The sequence below is a fragment of the Lissotriton helveticus genome, chromosome 5_1 (genome assembly GCF_964261635.1).
Source record: "Lissotriton helveticus chromosome 5_1, aLisHel1.1, whole genome shotgun sequence".
NCBI lineage: Eukaryota > Metazoa > Chordata > Amphibia > Caudata > Salamandridae > Lissotriton > Lissotriton helveticus.
The window spans coordinates 2,110,399,067-2,110,426,968 of NC_136065.1; positions in this window are offsets into that span (position 1 = coordinate 2,110,399,067).

Below are 27,902 nucleotides of genomic sequence, written 5' to 3' on the forward strand. Positions count from 1 at the left end.
AGGCGGAAAATATGTGCACGTTCCATGGTCCCGACAGGATATTGTGTCCTTTACAAATGACTTTCCAAAATTGCGAGAGAAGCCTGTGGAATGGTACAGGCAAGTGGAAAGGTTTGTGAAGGTGCAAAAATGCCTATGGAAAGACCTGGATGGGTTTTTCGACATAGTGGTTCCTGTGGATTTATGGACCGAATGTAAAATTGCCATTGATTGGCCTAATAAAGAATACACGAGGGACCCTGCTACAGGAGCTCCCTCTGATGAGGTGATGAGAAAATACGACCAGGTCATGTTACACCTGAAGAAAAAGGTGCCGGCAAAGGAAACTGATTGGACCAAGATAGATAGAACCACGCAGGAAAGGGATGAGACTGTGCACTCCTTCTATGAAAGACTGTTACAGGTGTTTAAAACGTACAGTGGAATAGATAATATCGAGACGAAGGATATGACCCACTTCATTTACAGGTTTGTAAACGGTTTAAGACCTGAAATTTGTCAGTGGATCAAAGACAATAAAATTTGTTGGCAGTCTAAGAAAATAGATGAAGTCTTGCGATACGCAAAGTATTGCGAGGACGAGATGGCAGACAAGCGAAAGGCTTTGAAGGAAAAGGTTATGTGGGCACAAGTAAAACTAGCGGAACAGCAGGAAAAACAATTAGGTAAAATGAATAAAAATTCCCCAAATCAAGGTTCTGGGGGAGGAGGGAAGCCAAGTGTGAAAATGAATCGAGAGGAAGCCAAAAAGAAATTTCCCAGTCACCAGTGCGGAGAAATCGGGCACTGGAGAGACGAGTGTCCATATTTACAGAATGGTAACCTCCAAAACACTGATTTAAATCCACAGACGCAGAATGAAAGACCAAGAAAGACACAGCAACAGGTAAAGGCGAGTCAGTTGCCCCGTGCACCTAAACCGAATTATAAAGGGAAAACACCGCAGGGTGATGACATAGAGATCTGGGGAGGAAATGAAGATAGAAATGCAGCAACTTCGCAATTTCTGTTGAATGACACTTTTTTCTGTGACGACCAGCACTGACGGGATCTGAGGGGGGAGGACGAGGAGTGCGTGCTTGGCGCCTCCTTGCCGGTAGACCAGTCTGGGCCATACATTGAAGGAAAGGTTGAACGCGTGCATTCTACTGGTTGCACGAAAATAAAAGGCGCATTCGGATTGGGAGTGATTTGTAAACAAAGTCGCTCGCAAAAATCGTATGTGGCACACGTATAGACCGAATACTAGACCTGATCCACGACATTTAGGGTTTGAAAACGATCAGTGGAAAGGGCATAACACTAGCATTATGTACGGGGACAAGAGAAAATTGTCCCTTGTAAATAAGGTGAAGAATTATTTCAAAAAGGACAAACCTATCAAAACTAGAGAAGGTGTTGTCATACCGCCACCTAATACCCCTGCATCGTTCATGATGTTTGATAAAGGGTACCACTCATGTGTATGGTTGGAAAATTGGGCGAAATACACAAAAGACGACGGAATTTTGGCTTTTCCGTTAGAAGGTACATTTAATGGTAGAATTCTATTTAATTTGAGAACCCAAATGAATGACTTACATCCCAGACCTAGATTAACGCAGTACAAAGCATTAGAGGAATGGGAGATCGAGGCTTTTGAGAGAGACAAGCCCCGATTGGACAAGGGGTTAACCAAATTTTACCTGAAGTTAAAACAAGAGACCCGTGATAAAAAGATGAAACAGTGGAGGCAAAATATGATTGTGGAAGGATTGTTTCCAATGATGCCAATGGGTGGTCCTGGGGGAGAGAAAAAGACAGAAAAATGCAAATATTGGGTGCCCCTTGGGGATTCGGATGATGAGTTATTAGATGACATGTTTATGAAAAGTCCGCCTCCTTATAATGAAGGACCCAGATCATCTAGTGTAGGGGATACCTCCCAACGTCCCCCATGTCAGGAAGGGAGTGGATCTGGAAACCCAAGAGATAGCTGTCAAATACCTTCCTATAGCGAGGGCCTAGGACTTATAGGTGCCGGAGACACCTGTCTAAGACCACCATTTAGTGGGGAATCAAGATATTCAGGTGAAAGAGATTTTGGTTCAAGACCTCCTTATGAGGGAGGACCGAGAGCCTTAAATACAGGAAGCTGTTTCCCAAAACATAATTATGGTGAAGGACCAAGTATGACGCATCCAACTGCCCCAAATTAAGTCCGCAAATAGTACCTGAAATAAGCCTGGAAAGAATGCTGCAGGAAAAAGAGTGTCATGTATTCCTATCGGTTCTGAATCGATCCCCCTATTCCTGACCCTATTCTAGTTAAACAAACCAACAAGTTAACTAGCAGTCAGCCCATGAGGCAGAAAACCCCCATGATGCAGATACCGTTATCTGACGCAGTCACACTACGGCACAGGAACGTGTTATCTGATTAGGTCATAACGCTTGCGATCTAATTAGACAAGCGATATTCCTCCAGTCCCTGATAAGGCATACGGAGTTCTCATAACAAATCAAACCTATGACAACCTGGGCAAAACCCTGCGGCCATTGTTTTGATGTCACCGAGAACTTTAGTAAAAGAATGTGCTAACGAGCAAGTCGTATGACATCTTTATTGACGTATCTATGTCCATCCTTACGTCAATCTCGGCACCTTAAAGGTATAAATATTACCGATCTTGCCCTATGCAAACACACGCGTGGTGACGAGACGGAGCAGCCATACTTGCCGAAGCCGAGAGCAGAGCAGACCCCGCTGGCAGCAGCCCCGCCTTTCTGACGCGCTGAGAGAAGCTGCTTTCTCCTGCCGAGAGACCCAGCACCGGCGCTTCCGGGTAGCCCTCGCAGGCAGCCTGGAATATCGAGACCAGAGAAAGAGATACCATTCCTCATTCATCCTAACTTCCAGGTACAGAACTGAATAACCCCTCACAGAGAATTCTTTAGTTATTCACTTGGCAAAAACAAACTTAACTTAAACTGTAACTTTCTATTCCCGCCCACGTATTAGGCTTAGGTCAGGTACACGGGGTAGGCGTATTTAGAAACACCAGTTGAGTACGTTTAGTCAAGTGTATATGTGTATGTAAATATATTTTATTCATTTTAAACATCTTATGGCTTAGAAACCATATCAATGTTTTTACAGTATTACTTTATACTATTGCTTTTATTGTATGCACTTTACTTAGCTATAAGTATTGCAATAATATCGATCCATTTCTCTTGTATGAGAAAAGAGACTGATCAATAAATAACATCTTTTTATTGAACACGCCCGTCTCTTCCTTTTCTCTACATTCTGATGAGACTAAGAATGCACGTACTGACTGAGTAAAATAATTTGCCTTTTGTTCACACGACTCTCGAGATTGACTCTTGATTAGTGGAGAGCAAAGTTGTCATGTTCTATGGTTGTCAGAAACTAAATCCCTTCTTGTCTAATCAGGGAAGTTAATTCCTCCTTGAACATTCGAGAAAGTTTCTAGCGAACTCTGAGCTATGCTGGCAAACCCAAAACTTAAGTCTAGTATCGACAGTAGTAGACCTAGTTAACGTCTGGCCTAGGCCTTTACTGCTGTAGGTATTATTCCAATGCGCAGAGCCTATTGGGAAGATAGGAACTACACTACATGGCGCCCAACGCGTTTGGAAAGGGCGATAAAACTAACGTAAGACATTTAGAGTAACTCAGTCGTGCTTTCTCACTCAGACCCCTTTTCCCATTATACTCCAAAGACGTCTGGAGTGGGTGAAAGGTAATATCCTCCAAAACCTCGCAGGAGGTAACTCCTATGTATGGTTCTTGGTATAGTCAACGTTGAAGGATACACTGTTCCAAAATATTGTGCATCTAATCTCTGTTTCCATAAGAAACCTGATCTGCAAACAAACAGAATAACCATCCTGTCGGTAAAATGGACAGTGATGAAGAAAGAGAGACAGTTAGAATAGCAACTGAACTCGCAGCAGCTGATGCTACTTTGCAAGACGCAGACCCGGAGATAATACTCATCCCGGTCATCAAAAGGAAATCTATAACCTTAAAACTTATAGAAAATGGACTGACACCTAGAGGTGGCACAGTCATATTCGTAATTGAGGCACACGAATATCGGCAGACAGAGGTATATTATTCATGGATACATTTTCCAGCAGCTAATGCTGTAACAAAGTACTTCCACTATTACAAAATAGAGGAACCTCCTAATGAGTACACTCCTTTCGAGGAGGTGGAAGTACCACTCAAATTCCAAGAGCATTTGCTCTTATTTGATGGCGCCCTAAAACACAATAGTCACATCACCAGGCTCGGTCCTTTAGGTAGACCAGGAGCAACGTGGCCGGTCCTAGCCGGATACACACCTCATCCAGACATCAACGAGATGCCTGCACCACAGCTGTTAACACAGCTAAAACAATTAATAAAAATTCATAGACAATTAGTTCAGTATGTGATGCGGACTTCAACAATTCAGCCAGCTATTAAACTTCCACAGCTGACCCCTCACCAGGGGAACACAAATAAAATTACACCACAGAACATCCAGTCCTGCCTAGGTAAAGTACCGGCTAAACGGGAACAGATACCATTCTGGTTGGCACAAAAAATCACCCAAATAGAGGCGGTGTTTCCTGACACCACCCCATTAGAAAAACACAGGATTCTGACTATCTGTCTCCCAATGGGAATCGCACCACACATTGAGGACTGTGACACTTGGGGTACAGTCTTTGCTTCCATCTACACAAAAACGCACGGTGTTCCATCCATTTCGGTAATACCAGATGTGCTAAAACAAATTCAAGATGAATACGGTCCAGAACCCGCTTTAACTCTTGGTATGAAATTACTAAAAGACTTCAAGCAGGTCTCGGCTATACTATTAGCCAACATAAAAGGTGAAGCAGCAAACGTGGCGATCTGCCAGAGGTTAAAAGAGACAGATATAGCAGACCAACCAGCTGAAATTGCCAGAATCATAGAAAAATCCTATGAGGAACTAGGTAGAGATAGTTTAGGTGGAATACCAGTAAAACCGCAACTGACTGAAAGTCCAGAAAAAATATTTTTTAATAATAATTCACCAAAAAAGAACTGGGATGGAAACAAACAATCCAATCCTAAAGAAAAGAAATTCCAGTCCCGAGGAAGGTCTCCTAGGCGAAGAGAAAAATCTCCAAACCAAAGACAAAGGTCACCCCAGAGTGACCCCTCTGGGAAAAGATATAACCTTAGAAATAGGGATAATATAAAAAAACCTGATAGATATCAAGACATTGATACACGTCCCTCTCAATCTTTTCAGACTTCCTCGCAGAAATCGGAAAGAAGAGGACGATCAGAACAAAGAGAAGAGCACGCCAAGTCCAAAGACAAGGAACCTGCTCAGCTAAAAAAGAAATTACAATTTCCAAAAAAGAAGGTAGCCAGTATCAAGGTAGTTAACAATGCCGAGAATACTGAGGACACAACTGAAAAACGGAGAGTGGGCTCAGACAATGCTAGACAGCGCAGCAGAAGTGAGCATAGCTCGCAAAGTCCTTATGAATCATCTGGAGACAGTGGACACGAATGAATATCTTCAAGTGGAAACTGCAGACACCAGGGTTAGCAAACCTCACAAGATATACGAGATAACATTACGTATAGAGGGAGATAAGACTAGGAAAATAAGGGGACTATTTTGGGATAACCTCTCCAAGGGTTATGACATCCTTCTAGCTGAAAAAGATTGGCCACCAGAGTTTGTCAGGGAGTGCCCTCATGGCGAAGAAATAATTATGCCTGCCTTCTCGAATCATATCCCGATTCATAAAAAATATACACTTGCTAGGAAGTGGGCAGTAGCTCTAGCTCCTGCTTTATATAAAAATCATGTAGGATGGGATGAGGATTCTCCTCCTCACAAAATCCAGTTAAAATCACAACCTACTGCACAAAGGCAGTACCCAATTAAGCAAGAAGCTAAAAAACAGGTAAATGAAATACTAGATCAGCTAGAATACCAGGGGGTGATTGAAACCTGTACCTCACAAATGAACAATCCTTTGTTTCCGGTCTCCAAACCAGACAATTCATATCGTCTAGTTTTGGATTACCGACACCTTAACACATGTTGCAAAACTTTTGCAGTGCAAAACTCACACAGTGCTGCACTAATGAATAACATAGTGCGCAAAAAATACAAAACAACCTTGGACATCTCCAATGGATTCTTTTGTCAAAACATAGCACCAGAGAGCAGATATTTAACTGCATTCTCAGTAAATGGCACTCAAAAACAATTCTGTCGGTTAGCCCAGGGGTACAAGAACAGCCCGGGGGTATTCTCAGCGAGAGTAACAGAATTACTACAACTATATGATGATGAAGCATTATCTTATGTCGATGACATTTACTTAACAGATGATGACTTGGATACTCACTTGAAGAGAGTGAACACCATAATACTTGGGTTCGCTGCAGAGGGTTACAAATTCAACTTTAAAAAGTCCAGAATTGCCCATCTGACAGTCCTGTTCTTAGGATATGAATTATCAAGTGAAGGCAAAAGCCTGGCTGACAATTTCCTAGAGAAATGCGCCGTAATCCAAGCACCTAGAACACTAAAAAATCTTCAGTCGATTCTAGGCTTCCTAAATTTCGGAAGAACATACATTGCAAATTACGCAGAAAGGGTCAAACCCCTTTATGATCTAATTAAACCAGATTTTAAAAGATCCAATTGGACTCAAATACACACAGAAATTTTGAGATCCTTACAAACAGACATGCTAATTAAAACAAAATTAGAAACACGTGATAACACACGCAATCTTGTGATTCGAGTCATCCCAGGGAGATGCGGATTCACATACCTGACCTCTAATGAGGGAGAAAAGGTACCAATTGCATTCAAATCACACTTGTACACTAAGGCTGAAATGAAATTTAGCCCTACGGAAAAAATTCTAACTGCAACACAGACAGCTATAGCAAAAGAACGAGCCCTGGCACAAGGTAAACGAATAATTATCGTGACACCGATACCAGCCTTAGAGGCTGTAACAAAAGCAAGCATTCCGAATGCTAAAGTGCTCCATCCAAGATGGATACAATGGGCTAACTCTCTTGCTGCATCAGACGTAGCATACGAATTTGATCCCAACTTAAAAACACAAGAATTTCTCCAATATGAATTTGAATGTCCTCTGCCGACCGAAATTCTGCCTCTAGAACATTACGGCTGTATAATATATACAGACGGATCAGCACAACCCGCAGTAGGGGGTAAACAAGCTTACAGTGCTGCGTGCGCGATTGTTAAAGGTCGCTGGCACGAAGGGAAATTTAAACCAACCCTCACTAAAACACAATCTCTAGGAGATTGTACAGCTCAGCGAGCTGAACTACTGGCATTCAAGATGGCGCTTGAAAATACCGATCGAGAATTCCCCACACTTATAGTGTGCGATTCGTATTATTGCGTTCAGTCTTATAATGAATATTTGCAGATCTGGCTTCAAAATGGTTTAAGGATGCAAAAGGAGGCACAATCAAGCATAAAATGCTCTGGGAACAAGTAGTTCTTTTACAAAAAGAACTACCAAAGACTCACGTGATACACACGCTGAGTCATCAACGTGATGGCGTTCACGTTGCAGGGAATTCATTGGCTGATGAGGCCGCGAAGGCAGCTGTGCAAACGGCTTCCGTAGCTGCCATCACCCGGTCAAAAACAAAAATAGACAGTGAAATATTACAAGCGGTCAGCGCTTCAGAAAAGGATTCGATAGAACCACTCCCGAAAGGCTTTCCAGTAAAATACTCATACATAACTGATGCAAACAATGTTCCTTTTGCTCGAATCCCTGGAGTGGGGGATAGGGCAATTCCAAACATGGAACATAGGTTAGGACTGATAATAGCGGCACACGAAGGGCTTGCTTCTATACATGCTGGCGTCTCAGCCACAGTATCATTATTAAAACAGAGATACTGGTGGCCACAAATGAGAAGACAAACTAGGAACTATGTTCTAGAATGTGAAACATGTCAAAAAATGAAAGTATCAACGGTGAGACGTCCAGCTCAGACCCCCCTTCTAATCTCGGATAAACCATTAGCCTGTGTTTATCTAGACCACTGCGGTCCCTTACAAAGGGATGGTAACTATAAATATATCTTGGTCGCAGTGGATTCATGCACGAGATTCATATGGATGTGGCCCCAGCGAACGGCTGACGCCAGAACTGTTATAAAAGATTTGCGAGTCTTTATCGGCACATACGCAATTGGCATGCTGCATTCGGACAATGGTCCTGCTTTCAGCTCTCGGGCTTATAAGGAGGCCATGGTCAGCATGGGCGTGCAATTGCGGTACTCTTGTCCATTTCACCCTGAGGGGAACGGAATTGTTGAAAGAAAAAACCGTGACATAAAGCAATCTATAACGGCAAAGGTATTAGGTTCGGGAGCTGGGTGGGTCAAACATCTAATAAGTGTCCAACGTAGTCTAAATAACTTGCCAAGAAATTCTCTGAAGGGATTCAGTCCGTACGAATTATTATTTGGAACTAGGATGTTGATCTCTGACCTTGATAGTCAGACTTCAGTGGTGAAAGAAAAAAGCTTTGATATCAAAGACCGTTTGGCTATTTTGCAGGACTTAAACAAAACAAGAAAAGACCTGAGCAACATAAAGTTGAAACAACAGCCAACAACCACTGAAGAACCACCACCTGTCCCAGCAAGACCTGTCTGGATTCCAAAAGTCGGGGATCTAGTCAGGGAAAAGATCGCGGTAAAGAAGGAATTTGGGCCTTCTTACAGAAAAGCAGTTCCTGTCTTGTCTGTCAACGGGACAAGATCAGTTGTACTACCGCCACTTGCTGGTAAAAAGGAGAACCGAGTTGTATCCATCGACCTGGTAAAACCACAACATGTGGCCGATAACAAACAGTAGGCCAAGTGGACTCCCAATAAGTAGCAGAACACCAAGGTTTGCTACCAGTACAGAGGTCCTAACAAAGAGGCTTATCACATTCGAAACGCCTACAGAAGAACAACAAGGACTATGCAACAATGCAATAGAACTCAGACCTCTGAAAACCCAAATAAAAACATTTAGCAGAGACACACCAATCTATACTGAAGTACCAAGTGAAAATGCAAGAAACAGAAATCCTGAACCAATTGGGACAATTGACAGAACTGCATCCGGCTACTTCATAAACTTCGATGATTCCTCTGAAAACTTCAGTGAATCAAAGACACAGCCATCATCAAAAACCTTTAAAGATAAAGCTAAAGAACTTTTGAAACAACTGAAAGAAACATACCTGATTTCTCCATGGATTGAATTTTGGGTGGGTTTTGGTGCATTTATCCTCATACTTTGGCTCATCATGATACTAACTTTGGGACGCTTCATTGAGGGAAAATATGCTAAAATGGACACAGCAAGTCAGAAAATCAACTTGATCCTCAAACCACACACATCTTCACACGTCGAGAAAAGAGAACTTTCTTCAGCCAACTTCACAGCCAATCCGATACCGGGTAGGGTAGCCTGGGACAACACTGACTATGAAATTTATGGTCCGGTCGAGATCCTGAAATATCCACACCAAATTAAGATCTCCTTGAGTGACTTTGTAAAACCAAACTCATTTGCTGATGATTGGGACTTTGAAAGTATTAATAACATGATGTCTGATTTAGTAATGTCTGCTAAATTTACCAAACATGATTATTTGCAGGGTTCTACAAATTATGATAGTATGTATTGCTATAACCACTATGGTAACCATTTCCTACATAGATCTGCACAGCCTAGAAATGTTTTAAATTATAATCAATGGGAACATTGTGCAACTCCTCCAAAAGGGAGCTCAAGAACCGTATACGACAAATATTCATACTTTTCAGGTTTAAACACAAGTAATGCTGAAACATTTTATTTTAAATTGTCGAACAAGACAGGAACCAAGACCATGATAACCAACACAAAATTGATATATTCAGACTCATTTTTTGAACAAATGAATACTTTTGGATTTGATTATTGGGACAAAAATGTTGAATTGAAAAGTGTTTGGGGTACAAAAGAATGGCAAGTACAGGGTATAGAATCACTGTTTAGAGCCTGCATGATCCCAGAACAAATTATATTTTTAAATGACACTGTCCAACAAACCACCTGTCTTGGCTTAGCCAAAATCAAAGACCTAAATAAACCGTCTATTCCAAAGCCAACAATGTTTAACAATAGCTCTGATACAGATGAAGAGATAGACGTAAACCATATATTAAACCAAAACAGAACACATCCTGATTGGAAACAGTGGTTGATCTGGCCCACAGATACTAATAGCTGTCAAGACAGATTCCTGAACAAAACACAGGGGTTCAAAATGACCAGGCCAGACCCTAGATATCCTCAAAGACATCACCCAGGGATAATAACCACCTACAGTGTGGGCAAATTATGCCTTCAATGGCTACAAACCTCCACACTGACAGAAATTAAGCAACACCTAACTTTACTTACTGATGGTGCTGACTTGCGTGATTTCATAATGGGACCACGCAAACAGCGTCAAAAGCGTTTCATAGCAGCCTCTGTATATGCAGCATACAATGAGGCCTGGAAGGTTACTCAAATTGAAACAGCAGAGAGAATACGGGAAATTGACCGTATTAATTTGGAAAAATCACTTTCTGTAGTGGACAATGGGTTAATGACTCTGTCCTCCAGAATTTTTTCTTTGGACAGCATTGTGTCTTCAGCAATCGATATATTATCGCAAGACTTACTGTTATTACAACACGGTCAGTCACAATTGCGCTCTATTGTACAGCTTGGCTGGACGTTACAAAATCTGCGTTCAGGCTATGTGCCTTGGCGTTTAATCAACACAACGTCACTATTCCAAATCTTTAACCTTACTGATAGACAAATCAGTATGGCGCAAAAGGGTGCTGATTATACAATCTTGAGCATTGAAAAACTTGAAAGATTACCAATGACAATGTCAGAACGACCTGTCAGTGAATGGATAATACATGGAATCATAAATATTCCAATCTCAACCTTCAGGTTTCAATACTGCCAAAAATATATACAGGCTGGCATGTACGAGAAATTGGGAAAGGGGTACCTTAAAACAACATGGAACCTGCCCTATTCACATGCATGTGTCAGTAATAAAGGACAGAAAGTGTTTCTTAGTGGCAACAATTGTGCGATGTCACTAAGCGGCACGCTTCTGTGTAACGGAATTAGTTTGCATGGAGCCTGTGAAGGGAATTCATACAACCTTTCATGTCACCAGCAAGGCGCACCTGCAACTGAGATAGAACCATTCTTTCAAAGACTCTATAATGGGAGTTACATTCTTATTGTAGACCGCAGATGTTGTAGTCTTATGCCCGGGACTCCTTATCTAGTAACTACGACTGCGAAGGTCAAGTGCTGTGGACGCTCATTGTTCCCCAGCTCCTTTCCAGACAGGGAGGCAAGGGCATGGCCCGATTTGAAAATTACTTCTATTCGAATAGATACTTTAAGCAGAATGAAAACAGTCCTTCTTCAGACGCCTACCAGGCTCTCGTCATCAAAAGAAACGTATGATCTACAAGTCGCAAGGACGACTGCAGAGATACATACATTATTATCAACTAATTCCCCCGTACATTTCGCGGAAATCCTGAATGAAATCTTAAATATTTCTGATACCAATGGGGTCTCAAAGGTATTTAAGACAGTATTTTCGATGGCATTAACACCATTCAAAGCCATACTGGGTATTTTTCCAGATTTAGTCCATTCGATTTTTGGCGGACTTCCCCTGATCCTGGGACTAATTGCAGGAATCCTATTCTTAGTCCTTATTTTTCGTTATGGCAACCCATGTCACAGACAAAACTCTTGCGACAAGGGAAGAAACAATCCTAGCCATTGGATACCGGGACCGGATATCAAAAATCCTGGGACTCTCCCGGCTTAGAGACCTGAACATGACCTGGTTTCTATCATTTCGACCAATGTGGCAAAGATGTGTTTTACCTGTACTAAGGTGTCTGCTATGCGGAGAAGAATGCGTGTTAGACACCTGTCTGACGCTACAATCGGATGCGCCAATGGATGCAGAGACATTGTTGAGCCCGATCAAGGTTCATGCATTGTGCTGCCCTCAAAGGCTACCAATCCTGATGACGGCATTCGTGGAAGCTTCACCACTACGATTGATGGGTAGTGAAGTTCAAGATGAAAGCAGCATCGAACAGGTACGACCTTCTGTCAGCAATGCGAATCAGAATGTCAATGGAGACAATCATGCGCAAGAATGCATGATTACACCTATTTCCGAGTTAGTGGAACTTTCCCAGGAAGCTGTTGACAGTTTTTTCGAAAGCCTAAATGATATGATGTTCTCACCCGAACAGAAATAGAGACTTTTGAGCAAGCTCGCACACGGCGTTCCCTGAATTCGGCCTTCAACTTTAAAAATAAAGTCACATGAACATTTTCGCTCCAGTTCACGGACAGCAGTTTTTTCAGCAGCCCCAAATATTTTTGCATATTTTTCGGGACACTATCTTCTGCTTAAAGTAAGAACTATTCTTAGAGAACTAAGGTTTCTAAAAATTTAAATAGCTTATAGACATTAGCTGCCCGCTGGCATGTTCATAAAGATATTTTATTCTGTGATGGAATGGTCTCGAAACTTTTTTCTGTCAGAAACCATTTCATGTGTAATTCTCATATACCAAATAAGCAATAATGTATACAAATGCAATTACTTTGGCATTTTTCTACAGCTTGAGTGCATACCATATATATATGTCTGCAATTTTTTTCAGTATATTTGAACATTTCAAAATGCATTTATGTATTTTGGGGTGGTAAGGTATACACACTACTCTATAGTATGTTGTACTATGTTATACTATGCCTAGATTAGTAAATATGTCCATAGTTAGCGTGGAGTGGGTGTCATGTATTCCTATCGGTTCTGAATCGATCCCCCTATTCCTGACCCTATTCTAGTTAAACAAACCAACAAGTTAACTAGCAGTCAGCCCATGAGGCAGAAAACCCCCATGATGCAGATACCGTTATCTGACGCAGTCACACTACGGCACAGGAACGTGTTATCTGATTAGGTCATAACGCTTGCGATCTAATTAGACAAGCGATATTCCTCCAGTCCCTGATAAGGCATACGGAGTTCTCATAACAAATCAAACCTATGACAACCTGGGCAAAACCCTGCGGCCATTGTTTTGATTTCACCGAGAACTTTAGTAAAAGAATGTGCTAACGAGCAAGTCGTATGACATCTTTATTGACGTATCTATGTCCATCCTTACGTCAATCTCGGCACCTTAAAGGTATAAATATTACCGATCTTGCCCTATGCAAACACACGCGTGGTGACGAGACGGAGCAGCCATACTTGCCGAAGCCGAGAGCAGAGCAGACCCCGCTGGCAGCAGCCCCGCCTTTCTGACGCGCTGAGAGAAGCTGCTTTCTCCTGCCGAGAGACCCAGCACCGGCGCTTCCAGGTAGCCCTCGCAGGCAGCCTGGAATATCGAGACCAGAGAAAGAGATACCATTCCTCATTCATCCTAACTTCCAGGTACAGAACTGAATAACCCCTCACAGAGAATTCTTTAGTTATTCACTTGGCAAAAACAAACTTAACTTAAACTGTAACTTTCTATTCCCGCCCACGTATTAGGCTTAGGTCAGGTACACGGGGTAGGCGTATTTAGAAACACCAGTTGAGTACGTTTAGTCAAGTGTATATGTGTATGTAAATATATTTTATTCATTTTAAACATCTTATGGCTTAGAAACCATATCAATGTTTTTACAGTATTACTTTATACTATTGCTTTTAATGTATGCACTTTACTTAGCTATAAGTATTGCAATAATATCGATCCATTTCTCTTGTATGAGAAAAGAGACTGATCAATAAATAACATCTTTTTATTGAACACGCCCGTCTCTTCCTTTTCTCTACATTCTGATGAGACTAAGAATGCACGTACTGACTGAGTAAAATAATTGGCCTTTTGTTCACACGACTCTCGAGATTGACTCTTGATTAGGGGAGAGCAAAGTTGTCATGTTCTATGGTTGTCAGAAACTAAATCCCTTCTTGTCTAATCAGGGAAGTTAATTCCTCCTTGAACATTCGAGAAAGTTTCTAGCGAACTCTGAGCTATGCTGGCAAACCCAAAACTTAAGTCTAGTATCGACAGTAGTAGACCTAGTTAACGTCTGGCCTAGGCCTTTACTGCTGTAGGTATTATTCCAATGCGCAGAGCCTATTGGGAAGATAGGAACTACACTACAAGAGCGAGAGGCTCTAGCCAAACAGAGAACTGAAATAATTCAGAAACTCTCCCAGTTAAATACAAGCCCCGAAGCCTTGACAATCCCAGTAACTATTGGACCCGTTGTTCCTTTGTATGGGGATAGACAAGTGAGTCCACAAGCCCCAATTATTACCCCAACTGTAGTACAGCCCCGAAGAGAGCCCTTAACCACTTGGCTGCTAAGGGTGTTCGATGAGCTCCATTGACTTTCCATTGAAATCAATGGAAAGTCCATGACGAGTTACCCTTGTCATTAGCGCTGAAGGGGTTAATTGTAGATGATCAGACGAGTGAATGTGAATCTGAAGCTTCTTTAATGGATTTACCAATTAGGTACTCGGGAAGGAGTTTGCAGAAGAGACATAATCCTTTCAATACGAGAGAGATTCAAATGGAATCGACTTCGGGTACCAAGAGTGTCACATTGGTAACTCCTGAAGAGATTAAGAGATGGAATCGAGAATTAGAGAGACAAACTCCTCCGACAAAACCATTGGATATTTACAAATTGAGAATTGAAATGGAAGAACTGACAGCTGGAAATGTGGGGTTAGACAGATTAAATACCTTTTCCGAGGAAGAGCTGCTGTTTATCTGCAAGAGTCTTACCCGTAATACCAAAGTGCTCCATGAGAAACTAACAGACACTGCAGCTGGTATGAGAATAGACATTTCAAAATCAAAGCCATTACAAAAACCCTACAGAGCAGATTTCTCAGACAAGGATCTGGAGAATATGAATGTGTCAGGAAAGAAGGTTCAGATCAAAGAATTGTTGACTGTGTTGCAAAAATGGGGAGATGTAGACAAATGGAAAGCCAGGTGGGCAAAGAAAAAGGAAGAGGTTAGGTCCAAACAGACGACTTCTGAGTTTGCTTTAAGGGAAGCAGACAAGCCAGAACAGTTATACCCCATGCGAGAAGTGCCAGGCAGAAAATATGTGCACGTTCCATGGTCCCGACAGGATATTGTGTCCTTTACAAATGACTTTCCAAAATTGCGAGAGAAGCCTGTGGAATGGTAGAGGCAAGTGGAAAGGTTTGTGAAGGTGCAAAAATGCCTATGGAAAGACCTGGATGGGTTTTCGACATAGTGGTTCCTGTGGATTTATGGACCGAATGTAAAATTGCCATTGATTGGCCTAATAAAGAATACACAAGGGACCCTGCTACAGGAGCTCCCTCTGATGAGGTGATGAGAAAATACGACCAGGTCATGTTACACCTGAAGAAAAAGGTGACGGCAAAGGAAACTGATTGGACCAAGATAGATAGAACCACGCAGGAAAGGGATGAGACTGTGCACTCCTTCTATGAAAGACTGTTACAGGTGTTTAAAACGTACAGTGGAATAGATAATATCGAGATGAAGGATATGACCCACTTCATTTACAGGTTTGTAAACGGTTTAAGACCTGAAATTTGTCAGTGGATCAAAGACAATAAAATTTGTTGGCAGTCTAAGAAAATAGATGAAGTCTTGCGATACGCAAAGTATTGTGAGGACGAGATGGCAGACAAGCGAAAGGCTTTGAAGGAAAAGGTTATGTGGGCACAAGTAAAACTAGCGGAACAGCAGGAAAAACAATTAGGTAAAATGAATAAAATTCCCAAAATCAAGGTTCTGGGGGAGGAGGGAAGCCAAGAGTGAAAATGAATCGAGAGGAAGCCAAAAAGAAATTTCCTAGTCACCAGTGCGGAGAAATCAGGCACTGGAGAGACGAGTGTCCATATTTACAGAATGGTAACCTCCAAAACACTGATTTAAATCCACAGACGCAGAATGAAAGACCAAGAAAGACACAGCAACAGGTAAAGGCGAGTCAGTTGCCCCGTGCACCTAAACCGAATTATAAAGGGAAAACCCCGCAGGGTGATGACATAGAGATCTGGGGAGGAAATGAAGATAGAAATGCAGCAACTTCGCAATTTCTGTTGAATGACACTTTTTTCTGTGACGACCAGTACTGACGGGGTCTGAGGGGGAGGACGAGGAGTGCGTGCTTGGCGCCTCCTTGCCGGTAGACCAGTCTGGGCCATACATTGAAGGAAAGGTTGAAGGCAATGATGTCACCTTTCTGTTGGACACTGGTGCTACCCGTTCTACTGTTAGAACAGCAGACGTTCCAAACCTACCCCTCTCGGGAGAAGCAATCCAAGTAGTGGGTGTATCTAATCAATTGATTAGTAGCCCAGTTACTGAGCCCATGGAGATCACAATAGGCAATTTCAAAGAAATGCATAGATTTGTAGTTTGTGACACCAGTCCAGTAAACTTACTGGGACGTGATTTGTTGTGTAAAATGAACTGTACCATCTTTTGCACACCAAAGGGCGTCGAAATTCAAACCCCAGACGAAGATGGAATATACAAATTAATGTTAATCAAACCTGACTCAGAAATTAAACAGTTGACTATACCAGACTTACCCGAAGAACGCCAAAAGACAGTGAAACCAGAAGTATGGGACTTTACTGGAAAGGATGTAGGTCTAATGGCAAATGTAGACCCCATCAAAATAGCCATGAAGGAAAATGCAGTTTACCCCAATACCAAGCCATACAAAATGAGCGCAGAAGTTAGAGCAGGAGTTGCCATTGAAATAAAAAGATTATTGGAAACCAACATCATTCAAGAAGTGATGAGTAGCCCGTGTAACTCACCCATAATTGGAATCAAGAAACCCAGTGGCAAGTATAGGGTAGTGCAGGACCTGAGAAAAGTAAACAAAATAGTTGTTCCTTGCTGTCCTATTGTTCCGAACCCAGCAGTGATTCTGTATCAGATTCCCTGGGATGCTGAATGGTTCACCGTGATTTACCTATGTCATGCATTTTTTTTCGATCCCATTGCATCCAGACAGCAAATTTCTTTTCTCATTTGCTTTCGACAGTCGCGTGTTCGTTTGGAATCGCGTCCCCCAGGGGTACACTGAAAGCCCCTCGATCTTTAATCAGATTTTGAAAAAGTGCCTTGAATCTTTAGTCTTACCTGGAAACTCAGTTTTGGTGCAATATATAGACGACCTCTTGGTGGCGTCTAAGAATCAGAAAGACTGTGTTGTTGACACCATTGCCCTACTGAACCACCCAGGTGAAGGAGGACATAAAGTATCACCTGAAAAACTTCAGTTCTGTACCAAGTCAGTAAAATATCTGGGGCACCAGATAGAAAAAGGCATCAGGAAGGTTACTTCAGAGAGAGTCAGAATAATTCGACACATGCAGTTACCCCGTACTCAGAAAGAAGTCAGAATGTTCCTTGGAGTCGTAGGCTACTGCAGGCAATGGATTGTGGGATTTGCAGTCCTAGCAAAGCCTTTAATAAAAATGACAAAGAAAGGAGCAAAAGACCCAGTGGAATGGGATGAGGAGAGCATGACAGCATTTACCAAATTACGAGAATGTCTGTGTACAGCCCCTGCTTTAGGCATGCCTGACTATTCTAAAGAATTTTCACTGTTTTGTGATACACGAGACAATTGCGCACTGTCAGTCCTAACCCAAGCCCATGGGTTGACTAGACGTCCAGTGGCATATTTTTCTGCCACTTTAGATCCAGTGGCTGCTGGATTACCTGGATGTCTGAAAGCTGTAGCTGCAACTTGCATGAGTCTTGAGCAAAGTGAATCCATTATTATGGGACATCCTGTAACCGTGTATGTTCCACATGCAGTTGTAATCCTACTGACAAGAACAAAAACCCAGTATCTCACACCTAGTCGGCTGACTAAGTATGAAAGGATCCTAGTAGGTGCTGCAAATGTAGTCATTACTCGGTGTAACATATTGAACCCAGCAACCTTGTTGCCTGAGTCACTGATTGCAGAAGCAAACCGAGAGGTCGAGCATGACTGCATTGACCTAACTGAGTTCAGTACTAAACCACGCCCAGATATCAAAGAAATGCCCCTGCCTGTAGAAGATTACGAGCTGTTTGTAGATGGCTCATGTCTGAGACACGAACTTGTAGGCCTAAGTGCTGCTTATGCTGTAGTCACGGTAAAACGCACTATAGAAGCATCCTGTTTATTTGGAGTGAAGTCTGCACAAGTAGCCGAATTGATTGCATTGACAAGGGCCTGTAAAATTGGGAAAAACAAAAGAATAACAGTATATACTGACAGTCAATACAGTTATGGGGTTGTGCATGACATTGGCCAATTGTGGCTACAGAGAGAGTTCCTGACTTCTTCAGGTACTCCTATCCGAAATGGAAAAATTGTACAAGAATTACTGGACGCAATCCAGTTACCAAAAGAATTGGCAGTGGTCACCTGTGCTGCTCACAAATCTGGCTCTGATCATGTGACAGTAGGAAATCGATATGCTGACGAAGTGGCCCAACATTGTGCCAGACATCGAATGTCTGTAAACATCAAATTGGGGGGATATGGAAACAGCTGCCAACTTATGGTGTTTGAGGAGGTGCCTACATGGGAGGAATTGAGAGATTGGCAGTATGCTGCACCACCAAAGGAAAAGGAAAAATGGAGAAAGCTTGGTTGTCGACAGAGAAGTGAGGATGGTATAATTGTGGGCCCTGACAGTATGCCTGTGTTGCCTAGACGCTTGCTTGCTTCTATGGCCAGATTGATGCATGGAGATGCACACGTTGGCAGGGATGCCATGGTTCTGGTTTTCCAATAAACTTGGTACAATCCGAAGTTCAGGAAAGTAGCAGAGTCACTTTGCCAGAGGTGTTTGACATGTCAGCAGTTCAACGCTGGGAAGAGAACAGTAGTTGAATTAGAAAAAATTGGGAAATCAGGAGGTCCCTTTGTAAGATTACAAATAGACTTCATCCAGTTGCCCCTTTGTAAAGGAATGAAATATGTCCTTGTCATTGTCTGCCTGTTTTCAAAATGGGTAGAAGCCTACCCAGCCAAAAAGAATGACGCCATAACTGTAGCTAAATTGTTACTGCATGAATTAATACCTAGGTACGGGGTTCCAGTCACAATTGAATCAGATAGAGGTGGGCATTTCCAGAATGAGGTAATCGATCAGCTCTGTAAAGCATTCAAGATTACACAAAAGCTGCACTGTGCATATCGTCCAGAGGCTTCTGGAGTGGTGGAACAAATAAATGGCACCATCAAATCGAGATTAGGAAAGATGTGTGAATCTACTGGCATGAACTGGATAAATGCTTTGCCTCTTGTTCTGATGGGCATCCGAAGTATTCCAGACCGAAAAACAGGCCTGAGCCCCCATGAAATCCTGATGGGAAGAGTGATGAGACAGGCATGAGTACCAGGATACAAACTGTTAAGCATTTCTGATGATTTGGTACTTGAATACTGCAAGCAACTAGGTGACCAAGTGCGTTCTATCTCTCGCCAGATTGGGGAGGACGCCGTCGCCAATCCAACAACTCCAGTCCATAAATTGGTTCCAGGTGACTGGGTTGTACTCAAGAAACATACTCGTTCAAATTGCCTTGCACCGAAGTGGGGACAACAACGCCAAGTGATACTGGTGACCAGGACAGCAGTGAAGTGTGCCGGCGTCCCGAAGTGGATCCATGCCAGCCATACCAAGAAGGTAATAAGAGACGAAAAGAAGACTGACGCTGAAGGTTGCCCAGCTGAGGAGTCTCCAGACGTGGGTTCCGAAGTAGCTGATGAAGAACAACCGAGCACCAGTCAAGATGAGTGGATACCCATAATCGACCTGACCGATGACCCAATCAGAACAAGAAGTCAAACCTACGCAGACAGAGAGTGGAATAGTGAGGACGAGACAGGAATAGGAGAGGACCATCAGATTATCGAAATCCAGGTAAAATCTGAAGGAGAAGAAGATCAGATAGGGACAGAACAAGTGATCGACACACCTCCACAAACTCCTGAGATTGAAAAGGGACAGACAGAAATTAGGGCGAAAGTTCAAGCGGAAGAAAATCAAAGGTTCGAAGTGCTTGAACAGGACCAGATAGAGTTAGAAGAACGTGTTCAGAACACAGAAATAGAAACGCCCAAAAGCCAAATCCAGTATACACCTGAACAAGGCCAGCTTAGTGACCAGGCAGAAGAAACTGAAGAAAGACCTGGGACTAGTCAGCCAGGAAGGGAAGAAGCAGAAGAAGAAGTGCCACAAACAAACGAAAATAAGAGAGCATTAGAAGAAAGCCAAATTACAGTGCCAGCTAAAAGACTCAAGAAAAAGAAACATATCGAACCAAGATATATTAAGAGACTGAGATTGAGACTAAAAACAGTAGAAGAAAAGCTTGAGCAAAGGAGGAAAAGTTCTCGTATAGCAGAGCAGTCTGGAGAAAGCTCCAAAAGAAGAAGTGACCGAATAAAAAGACTAAACGAAAAATATCAGGATCCTGAATGGACTTATTTGATATTGGAGGAATTTGAGGGCCTTGATATAACTGACGAAAGTGACGAAGAACAGACAGCTGATCAGTCTGCTGAAGAAGACGAACCAACCTGAAGTTGCTCAGTGTAAGCTATCTGTGCAAAGTTAAAAAGAGGGGTTGGAAAACTTCTGTTAAGCAGAAATGTCTGATTCAAATGTGAATGGAAGACCTAGACGTAGTTGTTGTAAAACATGCTGCCAAGTATGTTTATGTAGCGTAGCAATAGTACTGATCCTGTGGATAGGACTAACTGTAACCCTTCCTTCTCTGATAAGTAAAAATACAAGCCTGTACCCGAATAATAACTTACCTGACGACACTGTAGAATCTCACACTAGAATTACACCACACAGAGTAGAGACATTGGACAAACCCCTGAGCCTGAAACGGAGACAGTTAAATTTAGAAGCACCAGATGAGGAAGTATTACACTTTAACAAAATTAAGAACAAAACTCACTTAAACGTTTTCGCAAACCTGTTATTGCATTATGTAGAAACTATGAAAATAGACGACTGTTATGTATGCATGAAGCTACCTACTTCTGTAGCTGAAGGCGTGACATAACATCACCTGCCACTAACATATGGAATTTCTTGTAGTGTGCTGACTAGTTTATTTTACAAAAGAGGACCTTTACAGTATTACTATTCAAACTATGACGTGACATTTTCTGAACTTCCTGTTCGAAGAAACTTAAATCCTGTACAGACGACTAGAGACGTAGCTAAATACATGAGTGATTATTTTCTAACTCTAGGGAAAATTAATATAGATGACGCACATAAAAATAACCTGACCTGTTCTTTACATGAAAAGGAAAAATAATTTCTGGACATGGTAGAGAAAAGAAGAGAGAGTTTCCAAAAGAAAGCAAAGGATAGGAACCATAAAGTTCCTAAATGGGCAGAAAGTATAGGGAGCACCTCAAATGGTGGAGCTACTGCTGCTATGCTCCTTGATTTCGAAAAGAAGGGGAAGCTCTGTCTTAAAAGGGAAATGACTAGTTATTATACCAATGTTTTCATCGGTTCGAGTGAATGTGAACATAATTACAAGGTAATTGGAGGTTGGGGTTTCAAAGATGGGACAGAGCCTGTGTTTCCTGGGATTTATTTTATTTGTGGGAACAAGGCTTACTTCAAATTGCCCGACCATTGGTACGGGCGTTGCTATTTTGGTATTGTCTTCCCAAAGATATACCATGTGGGAAAAATCACTGGAAGCAATGAAGAAACTAACAAAGTAGTACGCACTAGAAGAGAAACTGCTGGAGAGATTGTAGGAGATATTTTTAGCGCAATAATACCTGCAGTGGGAGTGGTTCTGAACTCAAACAAAATTTGCAAATTGTCAACAGTAGTAGATCGGTTATCTACCGACACTGCTGGAGGGTTCCTGATGGTCAATACCGAAATGGTTGCGATCAGATCAATGGTTTTACAGAACCGACTTGCCCTTGACACTCTATTAGCGAAAGAGGGCGGAGTCTGCAGAATGTTGAAAGCGCAACATTGTTGCACTTACATACCTGACAAAAGTGTAGGGATCCAAAGGTATGTAAGGAACATTACAAATTTGGAAAAAGAACTTAAACCACTGGAGGTTGACAGTGCCTGGAAAAGACTTACTGATGGTCTCTCGGATGTGAGTCATTGGTTTGCACAGTTAGGTAGAGGGTTGCTGTTTAAGGTACTGATGCCAATTGCCATAATAGGGTTTATTATATTCCTTATATTTGTCTGTTGCAAATGTCTCAAACACCAAAAGAAATATACTGTGAATAAAAGAGGTGTGAAAAGGAGTGTGGATGAACTTGAATTAGAAGAACAGAATAATCAGATTTACAAAAGGGTGAAAAATTCTCACCCTACCAAAGACGTTAAAGAAAAATTGAATCGAGTGTTGGAAGAAATTGAAATGTACAAAGTGTGAAAGAAAAGTTGGCATCTGATTCCATTAGTTATGATGATAGTAAATATCATCAAAGAGGGGATTGATGGAGCAAGAATTTGCACGTTACGCGGCTTGCTCGTACTCATGAACCTCGAATAACTTATAACCATGTAATTCAACCTGTTAGTCTTACTAATTTCCCTGTATTCTGACATTTGGGGTGTCCTAGAGACGCTTGCATATGTGTTTACTAACTCAATAACGATTGTTCCTAAAATGTCCGCTGCTTGGCGGATTTTCTTTCTGCGCATGCGTTAGTCACACTCACGTGACGTGACGTACTTGCAGTTCTGGTGGGAAACTTTGCGCTTGCGCACTTGCTTTTAAGATGGCTGTCTGTATTCTCACATGGTGAAGCTTGCGTAAATGTTTTATGTTGTTGTCTGTCTGCACTAAAACACTCACGCATTAGTATATTATAAGTAAAGTATTCGCGCCAGGATACTCCGGCAGTAATTGAGCGCGCTATAAAACAGCTTAATAATAATAATAATAATAATAATAATAGTATAGAGTAGCTATTCATGGTATACAGTGAATTCATTTATTTCTGTGTTTTAATTTGTTTTCGCTTACTTTTCATGTACCACGTTCTTGAGGGTTTGCGAGACGCACATGAATCCATCTTGAAAAGCTCTATTGCGCATGTCACCCTGGCAGAGGGAAGACAACCTTGAACAGTGGAGCACAGCCAGCTGGCAGCCCCAGTCAAAATGCTCCTGAGAAAGTGACCTGCGACCCAGCAGGATGGAGCTGAACTGTACTGCAATTGATACAATTGTTATGTTTTCATTGTATTCTGTAGAGTATCTCATGGGAACCCCAAATTTGCTAGGCGGTCCCAGAAAATGCAAATGCAGGCTTGAAGAGAGTTAATGTGATTGGTGTGTTGACCTATCCTACGTGGGGACCAATCGAAATTGGGGATTCTGACACTTGCAACATTTGGGGGGTGGTACACTGACCCGAAAACAGTATAACTATCCTAGGTTTAGCTAGAGAAATTGTCCGACTTGTCCGAATAGCTGACCTGTCACTGACCCAACGCACTCAATAGGTGACTTTATACAGAGCGCTGCGGAGCACTCTGTCCAAAATATACCATAGACTCAAGAGGTTTTACTAAACCTTAAGTGCTGGCGGAGCACTTTGCTGGGGAGTTCGATAACCCAATCGGGGTTCTGGCCGATAGCTGCAGAGAGGGTGGAGCGCAGGCGTTGCTTCCAAACTGCGGGTGCTGGTCGTGCCTTGGTGGTCCTGTCCTGATCCTAATCTGGTTTTCCTGTCCTGTCCTGGGGTGTCAATTCTGCACCTGCTGTCCCATTGATGACTGTCCTTCCTTGGGGTTTTCCTGTCCTTGACTGATCCGTGGCCAGGGTTGGTCTTCACACCATTCTAGGTAAATATATAGTGCTGAAACTCTATACTGCACCTTCTATTTTCTGTCTTTTGCTTTAATAAAGACACCTTTGCGCATATTTGATTTTCCATGCTTTCGCAAAGCTACTGAATAAAAGCTCATACGTTATTGCTGTTTTTTTAGCATGTTCCTATGTTACCCTTCCTTTAAGTAAAACTCTTCATACCGTTTATGAAATATAGATGTGGTTTATAATCTTCCCTTTTCGAGTGGATTGAAGTAAAGTTCCTAGAACTATAGCGTGTTCCAATTTTTACCCTTCCTATAGATGTATAGGATTTCCCAAACTCTTATCCAAACCTTGAAGTACTTCCCCGTAGTGAAATTCTAGTACGTGCATAAATTTGCCCATTTTTAGATATACTTTCTTAAGTTCTATTCCTTAAATCTGTTTAGCATTTCTCATGTCCTTATCTTCCTATAGACTCATAAATGGTTGCCCTGATTTACTTTCTCTATGGATATGTGCTTTCGTTATCTTGATTATTGATTGCCTTTTGGTTGTAAACTTGATGATTTCCGAATCTGAAATTTAGATAAAATCTTTAAAACTTCCCAGTAGTCTGTAGTCATTTAATGAAAGTATAAAAGAGTATATGTTGGTATTTTTGTTTTGCATCTTTCTCCACAGCTAGCTCCCTGATCCATTGTGGTCCTTAGGTACCCGTAACGGTGGAATGGTAAGTCGGGTACAGTAGAGATAATAGGAAAGGAATCAGGGTTACTGGTAGTAGAGTGTAAGGTCCCCCGAATAATATATATGATAAAATTGGAAAAATATATAGGCCCGGTACGTGTATGGTGAAATTATTGGCCGGGTGACCTGCGATCTCTATCAGTAACTCACAAAATGAATTGGTAAACTTTCTCCAATTTCCACTACTATTGGCAGATTTGGAAAACCCAGGATTAACAGATTTATTTAATTTTTCAACAGGCCATAACCACTGCGGAATTCTAACAATATTGGAGGAACTCCAAACATTACCATCAGATAATTCCACAACCTGTCGACCAACACGTACAACCTTCAATGGATCAGAAAACGTAGATTCTCCTGATTTCACAAATCTACCCTTCTTAACACGAACCCAACCATTCATCTTAACAAGACTAGTTTTGCCTTGAACAGTTTTATCTTGAGAATCCTGAACAGACCCAATCCTTTTATTATGTCATAATGTCGTGGCCATTTTGAATTGGGATGTGAGACGCAACATCGCGCCCATTTTAAGCGACATTTCACCGGCAATACAGTTATATTGAAGGAAAAAGATCGTATCAACTGGAAAGTACTGTACAAAGCGTATATTGTGTCAAATGCTTACTGAATATAATTAACAGTGCAGTTAAGTATAAAATATTGCGCAATCAAAACATTTAATAAGAAGTTAATCTCAAGTGGATCCCATCCTCGTCGCCAATGTAAAGTTGATGAGGCTGCACGCTCAAGTTGATAGAAATATATGTTTTATTAGATAGACTGGACAAGATATGTCTATTCAGCGAGCCTGGGTTGAACAGTCATCACTGGAATCCCGAACACCGTGGTGTTCCGTGGTGTTCCAGATTCCGGATGACACGTGAGATACCACACCCCCCTAGTCTGTGATGTCACACCCCCAGGCCTCCATCCTCTGACCCCTCATTCATCTATGATGTCACTCCCCCTGCCCTGCATATCCTAACACTCCATCTGGGATGTCACTCCCCCAGGCCTGCATATCCTGTCCCCCCCTCCATATGGGATGTCACTCCCCCAGGCCTCATATCCTGTCCCCCCTTCCTCTGTAATGTCACTCCCCCAGCCCAATACATCTTGCCCCCCTTCATCTATGATGTCACTCCCACAAGCCTGTAAATCCTGTCCCCACCTGCCTCTGTGATGTCACTGCCCTCCCCCAGACCTGTACATCCTGCCCACCTAGTCTGTAATGCCACTCCTCCTGGCCTGTAAATCCTGTCCCTCCCCTTCTTCTATGATGTCACTGCCCTACCCCAGCCCTGTACATCCTGCCCCCCCTTCGTCTGTGATGTCACTCCCTCAGGCCTACAAATCCTGTCCCTCCCCTTCCTCTGTGATGTCACTCCCCCAGCCCTGTACATCCTAACTCCCCTTCCTCTGTGATGTCACTCCTGCAAGCCTATATATCCAGAGGGGGCAGTGAGAGGTGTGGTGCAGCGGCCAAGGCAGCTGACTTCGGAGCACAGGGCTCACGGCTCGAATCCCGACCCTGGCGGCAGCTCAGCTCAGCACCGTGTGACTCTGGGCAATAGCTCACTTAACTTCCACGACGACCCCCAGCGCCTTGAGACCCGTAATAGTGAGTAGTTTGCGCTTTACAAATCTATTTAAATATATTCTATCCAGTGGTGGCTGTGAGGGAGCAGGCTGCGGGGGAGCTTCGGTGTGTGCAGAATTTGAGTGCGGGTACGCTCTTCGGCCCCCCTCTGATTCTCCTCCACCCTGGGACGGGCCAGGTAGGGGCTCACCTTGGCCCCCGCTGCATTGTCGCACCCTCTCAGGGCCCCAGCTTGTGTCCTGGATCTGCCGCGATACGTTGGGGGGACCCTAGGGGGTTTCTCAGCGTACACCTGAGTCCTTGGGTTATGAATGGTGTGAATGAGGGTCTTTATGGGGCGGGGGGTGGGGGCATGGTGTCCCAAAAATAAAAGGTTCCCAGGGGGAGGGGGTGTTGGAGGTCCCAGTATGAATGGTGTTAAAGGTCAGTAGCAATGGTCAGAACCTTGACGTGGTGCTACTGCTCACTGGTTGTAACACAAATGGTGCTAATCTGACCTTTTGTGTGCATGGAGTGCAGCCGGAGTGTCCTGGGTGGGGATTCGTTCATCACGCTCTTCCGTAGGCACCTGGAGGCGGAGCTTCAGATGACCCCGTGGGACACAAACCCCTCGCACTGGTTGTAATTGTAATTGTAGTTAAATTTGTAGAGCGCATTATCACCCAGGGGTCTCTAAGCGCTGTATGGAGGGAGCCCCTAAGCCAGTAGGGGTAGGCGGGTGGCTGCTTAGATATTGCCCCAAGCCTCTGAGAAATGCAGCGTCTTCAGCTTTTTCCTGAAAGGAAGGAAGTTAGCTTCCTTGCGAAGGCTTGCCGGGAGGCTAATCCACGCTTGGGGGATATAAGTCGAGAACGCTCTCCCGCCCATAGAGAACAAGTTGAAACTGGGGCATACCAGTAGGTTGGCTTCTGCTGACCGAAGCGCCCTCCTGGGGACATAGTTGGTTAGGCGGTCCTTAATGTTCCTTGGGGCTTGACCATACAGGGTTTTATTAGTGATGCGGAGCCCCTTAAACTTGATTCTCAGTCTGACCGGAAGCCGGTGTAGGTCGCGTAGTAGAGGCGTGGCATATGCCCGTCTTGGTTTTTTAAAGATCAATCTGGCTGTGTGATTCATAACAACCTGTAGTCTGGCCAGTAGTTGTTGTGAGATGCCAGAGTACAGAGAGTTGCCATAGTCCAGGCGCGACAGGATCAAGGCTGATACTGCCCGTCTAAGAGTGGCAAAGGTGAGGAGCGGGGACAGTTTTCGCAGTTGTCTCAACAGTCCAACACAGGTTCCTACGACTGCCGACACCTGTTGTGCCATAGATAGCTTGGCATCAATCTTGGTGCCCAGACTTTTTACGGCCATAGCTGGTTCTGGAAAAGGCCCAAGTTCCTTGGGCCAGAAGAGATCGTTCCAAGGGTTGGAGGGGTGTGGTGACCGCCAGTACCTCTGTTTTATCGGGATTTATCTTTAGGGAGTTTGCCGCCATCCAGTT